General features: G+C 49.5%; 1 protein-coding gene across 1 annotated transcript in view; it reads left to right on the forward strand.

Annotated features, from left to right (window-relative positions):
* The first annotated feature begins 5,082 nt into the window (after positions 1-5,082).
* Positions 5,083-9,916, forward strand: part of LOC126989948 (uncharacterized) — a 9,977-nt gene continuing 5,143 nt past the window's right edge. Inside the window, exon 1 of the mRNA XM_050848547.1 lies at positions 5,083-5,199. The gene's annotated coding sequence lies outside the window, so the exon portion shown is untranslated. The remainder of the gene's footprint in view (positions 5,200-9,916) is intronic.

Genomic DNA, 9,916 nt, shown 5'->3' on the forward strand with positions numbered 1-9,916 from the left:
TCCCACACCTGTCCTTCACCTTCCCCTTCCCCTCTTCCTCCTCCCACTCCTCGTCCGTCCCTCCCTCCCCCACCTCCTCTCCTTTCACCTACTCCTCCTTCCTCCTCCTCCTCCTCCTCCTCCCCTCCCTCCTCCTCCTCCTCGTCCTCGCCTTCCTCTTCCGTCCCCCCTCTCCCCTCTTCCCGCCCAATCTCCTCCTCCTCCTCCCCCTCTTTCTCCTCCTTGTCCTCCGCCTCCTCACTCGTCCCTCCCTCCAACACCTGTCCCTTACCTTCCCTTTCCCCCTCTTCCTCCTCCCTCTCCTCGTACGTTCCTCACTCCACCACCTCACCCTCCCTTTCTCGTTCTTCCTCTTCCCCCTCCTCCTCCTCCTTTCCACCTTCCACCTCTTCCACAATTTCTCCTCGTTCTTCACAGCAGGTCCCTCCCCTCCCTTCCCGCTCTCCCCTCCCCCTGCACCCACCCCTCCTGGCCCCCCTTCCGACCGTCGGGTTCTTGTTGTTGGTGATAGTCAGGTTCGTTATGTTGACAGGTATTCTTGCTCCAAGGATAAGAACAGGACGAGGGTGTGTTTCCCAGGGGCAGGAGTGGGCCATATATCAGACAGGATTGAGGCGTGTATGGCAAGCGAGGGATCGAACCCCATTGTCTTTCTCAGCTGTGGCGGAAACGACGTTTCTCGTGTGCCAAGCGAGGACCTTCTCAGGCGTTTTAGAGAATTGTTAGGCAGGATACGTGACGCTGGTGGGTCGCCAGTAGTGTGTGGCGTCCTGCCAAGGAGGGGCGTTGGCGATGGATGGCTGTCCAGGGCGATAGCAGTGAACAGCAGACTTGCTGAGCACTGCGGGCGCAATGGGTGGCTGTTCGTCGACAATTGGGACCTCTTCTTTGGCAACGACGCCCTCTACGCCCGTGACGGGATACACTTGACGTTCAAGGGTGTTGAGGCTCTCTCAGACTCCCTTGAGCGAGCACTTGGTACCCTGAGGGATTTTTTAGTATAGGCGAGGGGGGGAGGAGTAATGGGAGCAATGGGAGGGGACATCTAGCTCATAATATAACCAGGCAGCTTAGAAGTAATTCTAGGGGAGTAACAGAGGACGGGCTAAGAATCTTCTATACTAACAGCAGGAGCCTCAGAAACAAGATAGACTTACTAAGGGGTGAAGCTTGCTCAGAAAATTTTGACATAATAGCGATCACTGAGACATGGATAGACACTGCTAATAGAAATTTTAGATCAGAATTTGAAATAACGGGTTATCAGATGTTTCACAAAGACAGAAGGGGCAGAAAGGGAGGTGGAGTTGCGCTATATGTTAAAGACTCACTTAAATGTTTAGTTAACAACTCAGTCAAAACTAACATGGATTCAGAATCAGTTTGGGTGGACGTTTACAAAGGGAAAGAAAAACTAACTCTAGGAGTTATATACAGGCCACCCAACCTTAACAGGCAGGACACGAGTATATTACTACAGGAGATTGGCAGGGCGAGTATGAGTAGAAATGTCTGCGTAATGGGGGACTTTAATTATAGGAATATAGACTGGGAATATCTAGTCACATTCTAGTGGGTGACCTGGAAGCCGAGGACTTTCTTGAAGTTATACAAGATAATTTCCTTAAGCAGGTAGTTACTGAGCCTACCAGAGGAGATAACATATTAGACTTAGTCCTAACCAATAATGGGAACTTGCTACGTGAGTTGGAGGTGGGCGGAGAGTTAGGAAATAGTGATCACAGAACGGTTCGATTTAGCTTAGACTGGGCAGTAACCCGCGAACCAAACCCAGTGTTAGTGCCAGATTTTAGAAGAGCAAACTACGAGGGGCTTCGAAGACATCTTGAAGGGGTAAACTGGGATAATTTAGGGATTCATGAGGTCCAGAACTGCGGATTGGAGAGCCAGGAGAACCAGGTAGAAATGTCTTACAATAATTTAGTTAGAGTAATAGTAGAGGGGCAAGAACAGCATATACCACAGCGAACACTTAGAAAAGAAAACAATGATCCTAAGTGGATGACTCGTGGACTAAAACACGAGATTGGGTTAAAGAAGAGAATTTATCAGAAAATAAAGAATGGGGAAACACATCTCAGGGGCCGGTACGTCGAACTATCTAGATTAGTTAAGAAAACACCAGGGTAGCAAAAAAGAACTATGAGATCAAAGTAGCAAATGAGGCGAAAAGTAATCCTAAGGGCTTCTTTCAGATGTATAGAACAAAAACACGGGAGAAAATTGGACCGCTGAAAACAAACACAGGGGAGCTAGTAGAAAATTACGAAAATATGAGCGCATTGTTGAACGACTACTTCCTTTCAGTATTCACACAGGAGGATCGAACGACTATACCGGAAAGAGTTCAGGTGTACGAGGGCTGGGATGGCGATAAATTGAGGGATATAATCATTACCAGGCAAGTAGTTCAGGATGAGATAGATAAGCTTAAGAAGAACAAGTCGCCAGGTCCTGACGGGATATTTCCGAGGGTATTAAAGGAGTTAGGTGATGTAATCAGTGACCCACTAACCGACATCTTTAAGATGTCGGTAAATACTAACTATGTGCCGAGCCTGTGGAAAGTAGCTAATGTGACGCCGATTTTAAAAAGGGGACAGGTCAGTTGCCTCAAACTATCGCCCAATTAGCTTAACATCGGTTATAGGGAAGATGCTGGAGTCCATAATAGCCAGGAACATTCAGGAGCATTTAGAGAAACATAGCAATTCACGACTCGCAGCATGGGTTCACAAAGATAGGTCATGCCTCACCAATCTCTTGTCCTTCTACAATAAAGTATTTGAGGCGGTTGACAGAGATGAAAATTATGATGTAATCTATCTTGATTTTAGTAAAGCGTTTGACAAAGTTCCTCACCAACGACTGTTGCTTAAATTACAGGCTCACGGAGTAGAGGGTAAAGTTTTGAACTGGGTCAAGGCGTGGCTTAGCAATAGGAAGCAAAGAGTGCAAATCAATGGTAAAAGATCTGACTGGGGATGTGTTACGAGTGGGGTCCCACAAGGTTCGGTATTAGGTCCACTTTTGTTTATTATTTATATCAATGACTTAGACACAGGAATTAGTAGTGATGTTAGTAAATTTGCAGATGATACCAAGATCGGTAGAGTAATTGAGTCGGATCAGGACGCTAGTATTCTCCAAGGTGAACTCAACAGATTATATGACTGGGCGGATAAATGGCAGATGGAGTTCAATGTAGGGAAGTGCAGTATTCTGAGTGTAGGGAGGAACAACCCCTCACATAACTATTGCTTAAATGACACTCTCATAAGTAGGTCTGGGTGCGAGAGGGATTTAGGGGTCTTAGTGAGCTCTGATCTCCGTCCAAGGGCACAATGCATTCAAGCTAGATCTCGAGCTAATAGGGTACTGGGATTTATTTCAAGGAGCGTAAGCAACAGAAGCCCCGAAGTCTTCCTCAAACTATATTTAGCATTAGTTAGACCTCATCTTGACTATGCGGTTCAGTTCTGGTCACCCTACTATAGAATGGATATCAAAATGTTAGAATCGGTGCAGAGGAGGATGACTAAGATGATTCAGGGGTTGAGAAACTTGCCATACGAGGAAAGACTCAAACAGTTAAACTTGCATTCTCTAGAAAGGCGAAGGGTGCGTGGAGACATGATCGAGGTTTATAAATGGATGAAGGGCTTTAATAAGGGATACATTCATAAGGTTTTGTTGGTAAGAGAACCGGGTAGGACACGAAGTAACGGGTTTAAACTGGATAAATTCAGATTCAACAGGGACATAGGCAAAAATTGGTTTACTAACAGGGTGGTGGATGAGTGGAATAGGCTTAGCAGTCATGTGGTGAGTGCCAATACAATTGTTACATTCAAAAATAGACTAGATAAATTCATGGACAGCGATATTAGGTGGGGTTAGATACACGGGAGCTTAGGGTCAAAGGAGCTGCCTCGTACAGGCCTACCGGCCTCTTGCAGACTCCTGCGTTCTTATGTTCTTATGTTCTTAATACATAACCAGCCCACTAGTAATAATTTACTTTTAATTATTTTAATGGCCATTACCATCATCATCATTAGCAGCAGCTAGCAGCATAAGTATAAACATTTCGGACCCGTTCTTTCACTTATACTCGTCAATATTTCATTACTTTTTTTTGTTTTACCGAGTTATGACAATCATATTTAGGATCTACAATTACTGCTGCGCTTGATGGTGTTAATTGAAATTGTCTATCTTGTATAAAATGTGAGATAAGGTAAATAATAATAATAAAAAAATCTAACACCAAGAGCATGTATGGGTGACTGTCGCCTCCACGAGAGCCGAGAGAGGAAGCCAGCCAATCAGATCGTGAGCCGAGAAAGGAGGCCAGCCAATCAGGTGCGGCGTTACAAACGCTGCTTAGGCGCCAGAGGAACACTTATTTTGAACAGACTATACTATGTCCCTATAGCATCTTCATCCATTATTTTATTCTGTGAGTGATAGCGTACTCGTCTCCCTTCCTTTTTCTGTGTCTCACCTTCACTGCTTATCTTTCCACCCATGTTTCCACCTTCTCATATCTCCCTATGTACTTGTCTTACGGCCGTATCATAAATCAATCCCTTCGACTGTCGAATATCTTCGGCCGTTTTCTGCTACCATAAGAATCGAAGTTTTTTAACGGAAGAGAAGGGAAGGTGTTGGAAGGCGAAATTATTCGAATCTGGCAAGGGGTCGGAACGCATATTCCCGAAGTCTCTTATGGTTCAGCACCGGGAGAGTTTAGGACCAATCAGCACGCGCGGCGAGTACGGGGGTGCTGGGGGGGCGGATCTGGCCAGGTCAGAATTGATGGGGGCCTATTCCATTATGCGCGTGACTTTTATTTTACTATTTTACTTACTATTTTTATTTAGAAATAATACTATACTGACTATTTTTAAGATGCACTTCCCATCCTTCCTGTCGTTTTCCTCTTCCCACTCCTTCCTGTCGTTCCTCTCTCCCGATCCCTGTTCTCGCTTTCGTCCTCTCTTGCCGCACCCTCGCTTTCGTCCGCCTCTTTCCCCTCGTCGTCCCCAGGTGGCGGTACACGACCACTTGCAATACCCCGCCGAAGCCATAGAGGACGGCGCCACCTGTCCGCAAAAGATCACAAAGACCGGGAAGAAGCTTGGTTGTCACCGCCTTGTTTCCGTGACTCTACAGGTGAGAGAGAGAGAGAGAGAGAGAGAGAGAGAGAGAGAGAGAGAGAGAGAGAGAGAATAATTTTGCGTAGATGTTTAAACCACACAGATCTTATGATTTTAAGTGCCACGTGGTCTATCCTTGAACTTAAATGAAACGACATCAAACTGCCACAGAGACGTTGTATTTCTGCCTTTTTTTTTAAGTTCAGGATGTGTCGATCGAGTTTATTAAGTTATTGTAGAAAAGCGAAGATGGTTTTTGATGTATAACTAAAATAAATATAATATTTTATCAATAAAGTGTGTGCCTTCATAAATAAGACTACCATAAATTACGTTATTGAGGAATACTGATGGTGGTAATTTATGCATAACTAAGATAGATGTAATGATTGGCCGATAAAGTAACTGACTGAGTGTATATGTGTGCCTTCCGATCGAGTTTGTTTTTAAGTGGATGAATTAAGTTATTGAAGAAAAGTGATGGTGGTAATGAACAGATGTAATGATTTGTCGATAAAGTAGGTGAGTGGTGGATGAGTGGAACAGGCTTGGCAGTAATGTTGTGAGTGCGAATAAGACAGTAATATTAAGAATATATATATATATATATATATATATATATATATATATATATATATATATATATATATATATATATATATATATATATATATATATATTGAGGGTATATATGGGCAGGAGATTTTCTCTTAAACATGTCTGGTTGAACGTGATAGTGAGTTCAATGTTGACTATTTTCTTAAGAAAATTCTCTCGCTCGAATAACTGTCTTATTCTCTTCTGTCAATTTGGTGATGACTTCACCGTAAGTGGTCATCGTTCTTGCCATATCTCGATTTCGGGTTTCTTAACCCTTCTTCAGTAGCGTTGTTGTCTTCTTCAGAGAAGGAGTTGTTGTCTGCTCGCTTAGCCTCGCTAGTTGGAGAGAGATGGCTGGTGCACTGGTACTGTACTGGTACTGGTTGATTTTGAGGGGCTCGATACCCTCGCTGGCTGTATGCCTGAGGCTAGTCCGCCTCTTGCTGCTTCTACTGCTTCGGAGGCCATAAGGCCTCTCTCGCCGGGCTCTTCGCCAGACACCATTTCGGGTATACTGGTTTTCGTAACTGCAACGCTACTCCTTGGGCTTCGAACATCACTGTGCTGACTGGGTGTTCTCGATCCTCTTCTTCGTCTTCGTAGTCAAGCCGCAACGCCACCAAAGCGTTGCAGAAGACGGACAACTCCCCCCTAGTGAAGGTGACCGACGGGGCGAAGTGCTCTTCCCGCGCTGGGGTGGGAGGCTTGGAGAGGGTGCTCGGGTCGGGGGCGCTGGTTGCTGCGTCCATGGTGGTCGTGGACGGCGTATGTGTTTCCTGGGGTGTCGTCTCGGGGCTCGTCTGGGTGGCCTGCGTCACGTTCTCCGACTTAGTCTGGCACATCGCTGGGCTGAGGGGCTGTCTGGCAGGCCCTTCCTTTCCTTTTGCGGCAGGTCTGTGTGGCGGCGTCTTCTCGTGGTGTCGGCGTTCGGTGGGCTGGCAGGTTCTGGAGCAGGGACCACCACGTCCATCCTTGGACTGGGAGAGGGTAAGGTAGAGAGAGCTGCTTGGAAAACAGCCTGTCTCTTTAGGGGCAAGGTGTCTATAGCACCCGAGGGCCGAGGGGGAAGCCTCCTCAGCCGTTCGGTTCAGCCCCTGAACCAGGCGTGCATGGTGTCTCCCGCCACAGTTGGGACATCGTGCAGCCCGGTTGGTTCCGGTCCTCAGTGTCTCGATATACTTCGAGGCGGGATGTTTCCCGCTGCATACGCCGCAGAGTTCTCCGGTCCTGCAGTACTTCTGCACATGGCCGAAGGCCTGGCAACTGAAGCACCGCAGGGGCTACGGAGTGAACCTCCTGACGGAGAAATCACCCCAGACGCGTAGGTCGAGGGACGCCGGGAGAGGCCCCCGAGCGGGTCCTCCAGGATCGGTCGGAGGGACTGGCCAAGAGGATACCGTGAAACGATACCCTTCGACCTTCGCAAAGGGCGCACAGAAGGTGCCTGAAGGAGGCACTGAAGGTGCCTGAAGGAGGCACTAAAGGTGCCTGAAGGGGCACAGAAGGTGCCTGAAGGTGCACTGAGGGTGCCTGGGGGAGGGGAGAAACCCTGAAGGTGGCTACTACGCCCAAGGGCGTAATGCTTCTCCTGGCCTGATGCTCAATCTCACGAACCCAGGATTAGAGGTGAGATTTATTGCCCCAGGAGAGGGTAGATGAATGAATCAGGTGTTAACTGACGCAGGTCCACCGCTCTGAGAGAAATGTGGCCTTAAAAACGGCACAAGTTAAATAAAAAGCCACCTTGGACCGTAGCAACACTGCAGGGTCACCAATTGTTGATGGTTAGTGAGTGTTCTACTGCTAGTTGGTCCACGAGTAAAAGGAAAACTAATTCCCATCAAGGTTATTTTATTTATTTATTTTTTTAAATATTTATCCCCTAGTATCACTAGGGGAAACGGGCCCTTGTCTTAAGACGGCCCGTTAAGAGTGCAAAAATGCTTCCTCCCTGCGCGGGGGAGCACGGGCTAAGCCGATTGGCGGCCCGTAGCAGGATGCCGACAGACCGACTCTATCGGCGATCGAAATCTAGCCGACCGAGTCGGTCTGTCGACGAGGACTGGCCTGTCTCTGTTATGGGGGGTAAAGATTGCTCCCTCGTGCACGAGGGAGCACGGGCCTTTGCCTAAGGCGGCCCGTAGCAGGGAGCCGACAGACCGACTCTATCGGCGATCGAAATCTAGCCGACCAAGTCGGTCTGTCGACGAGGACTGGCGTGTCTCTGTCTCTGTTATTATAAAAATACACAGAAGTCATTAGGACGGACAAAACACAAAAGACGTTGTTGTGTGTATATACATTTATGTGAACGTAGTGTAGTGTAAATGACATTGGGATGCTGGTGTATGTGGTTAACAATATGTATAAGAGAACTGTTGCAGGACGTGGACAGACAGTCGAAGAAAAGTTAACAACGAAGACTGGACAAGATACAGCGGGAACAATGGACACAACGAAAATACATTAATAACGGAGTTTGTCCTGCCGCACCACATTCTCTTTTAATCACCGGAGGGAGCACGCGACGGTTTGTAGGGGTTACTGCTACACCTCCAGTGTCGCCAGTGTGTTGCAGAGGTTCAGCAGCTCTGGTTAACGTCACAGACGATGCGTAGTGCCTTTCCCACTCTGCTCGGCGGCGGCCAAGGTGAGGCTGGGGTTCAGGGGCGCCTGTCCAGGCGTCCCTTGCTGGCTGACTGGCTTGGGTTACTTGGTCCTTGGTGGGCGGTGGTGGCGGCGTCTGCGATTCTTGCGTCATGGTCTCTTGGGTCGTCTGGCATACCGCAGAGTCGGACTGGGGTGCTTAAGGGGGCCGTGCCATCTGGTGGCTGGAGGGGGCCCGGCAATGCGCCATTGGCACACAGGCACATAGGCCAGTCCGACCCTGGCATCCGCCTCCTCGGTGGGTTGAGGGACGGTCTGGCAGGCCTTCCTTTCCTTTTGCGGCAAGTCTGTGTGGCGGCGTCTTCTCGTGGCGCTGGCGTCGGCGGGCTGGCGGGTGCTGGGGCAGGGGCAGGGACCACCACGTCCATCCTTGGGCTGGGAGAGGGTGAGGCAGGAGGGGCTGCTTGGGGACAGCCTGCGGTTCTTTAGGGGCAAAGTGTTTTTAGCACCCGAGGGCTGAGGGGGGAGCCTCCTCAGCCATTCGGGGCAGCCAAAGTTTGGACATCGTGCAGCCCGTTTGGTTCCGATCCTTATTGTCTCGATACACTTCGAGGAGGGATGTTTCCCGCTGCACACGCCGCAGAGAGCTCCGGTCCTGCAGTACTTCTGCACATGGCCGAAGGCCTGGCAATTGAAGCACCGCAGGGGCTCCGGGGTGAACCTCCTGACGGAGAAGACACCCCAGACGCCTAGGTCGAGGGACGCCGGGAGAGGCCCCCGGAACGTCACCTCGACCTGCCGCGTGGGCTCTCTGCGATAGTGACCCGCGTTGTAAGTACACCTCCTTGCGAAGGTGACGCGCGGGTCCTCCAGGATCGGTCGGAGGGACTGGCCAAGAGGATATCGTGAAACGATACCCTTCGACTTGCCCTCGACCTCTCCTAGGGAGATGCCGAAAGTGGTCTCTCTCCTCAGGCGAGCGAGAGAAAGCAGCTTCCTCCTCTAGGAGTTTGATGTAGATCGCACCATCGGCTTTCTTTTGCACCCGTACCCGGAGGTCGGGGAGCTCCCTCCACAGCCGTCGGACGGCGTGGGAGGTGCTGGTTTCGTTGTGGCTCGCGATCTGGTACAAGCAGAAGTCCGGGGCCGGTGGTGGGGTCGGGGCTTGTCGACGTCTCTTGTCTACGAAGGTCCATCCTTCTTCCTCTCCATCGGGTGGGGAGAGGTTCAGGCGCTTGCGAGGGCGAGAGCGGGCCATGGTAGGTCGGGTGAGGAGGAACAAGGTCCTTCCTCTACTGCTGTCCAGCAATCAATGTGGGCTGGTGCACGCCAGGTGGCCGGTATTTAGGCGTGTCGTCTCCCTCCCCGTGCTGCACACTGGCTGCTGATTGGTCGCGCTGGTGCGCAGCGCTCCTGCACATACTCGGAAGAGCTTGTAGGTCTTGTGCCTGTTTGTTGAGGTTGGGCTCCATTTCTTTGATGTTGAGGGCTTCTAGTATGGGGAGGCGTTGTTCATCGGGGCATCT

This window comes from Eriocheir sinensis, unplaced genomic scaffold (genome assembly GCF_024679095.1).
Source record: "Eriocheir sinensis breed Jianghai 21 unplaced genomic scaffold, ASM2467909v1 Scaffold1386, whole genome shotgun sequence".
Classification (NCBI taxonomy): Eukaryota; Metazoa; Arthropoda; class Malacostraca; order Decapoda; family Varunidae; genus Eriocheir; species Eriocheir sinensis.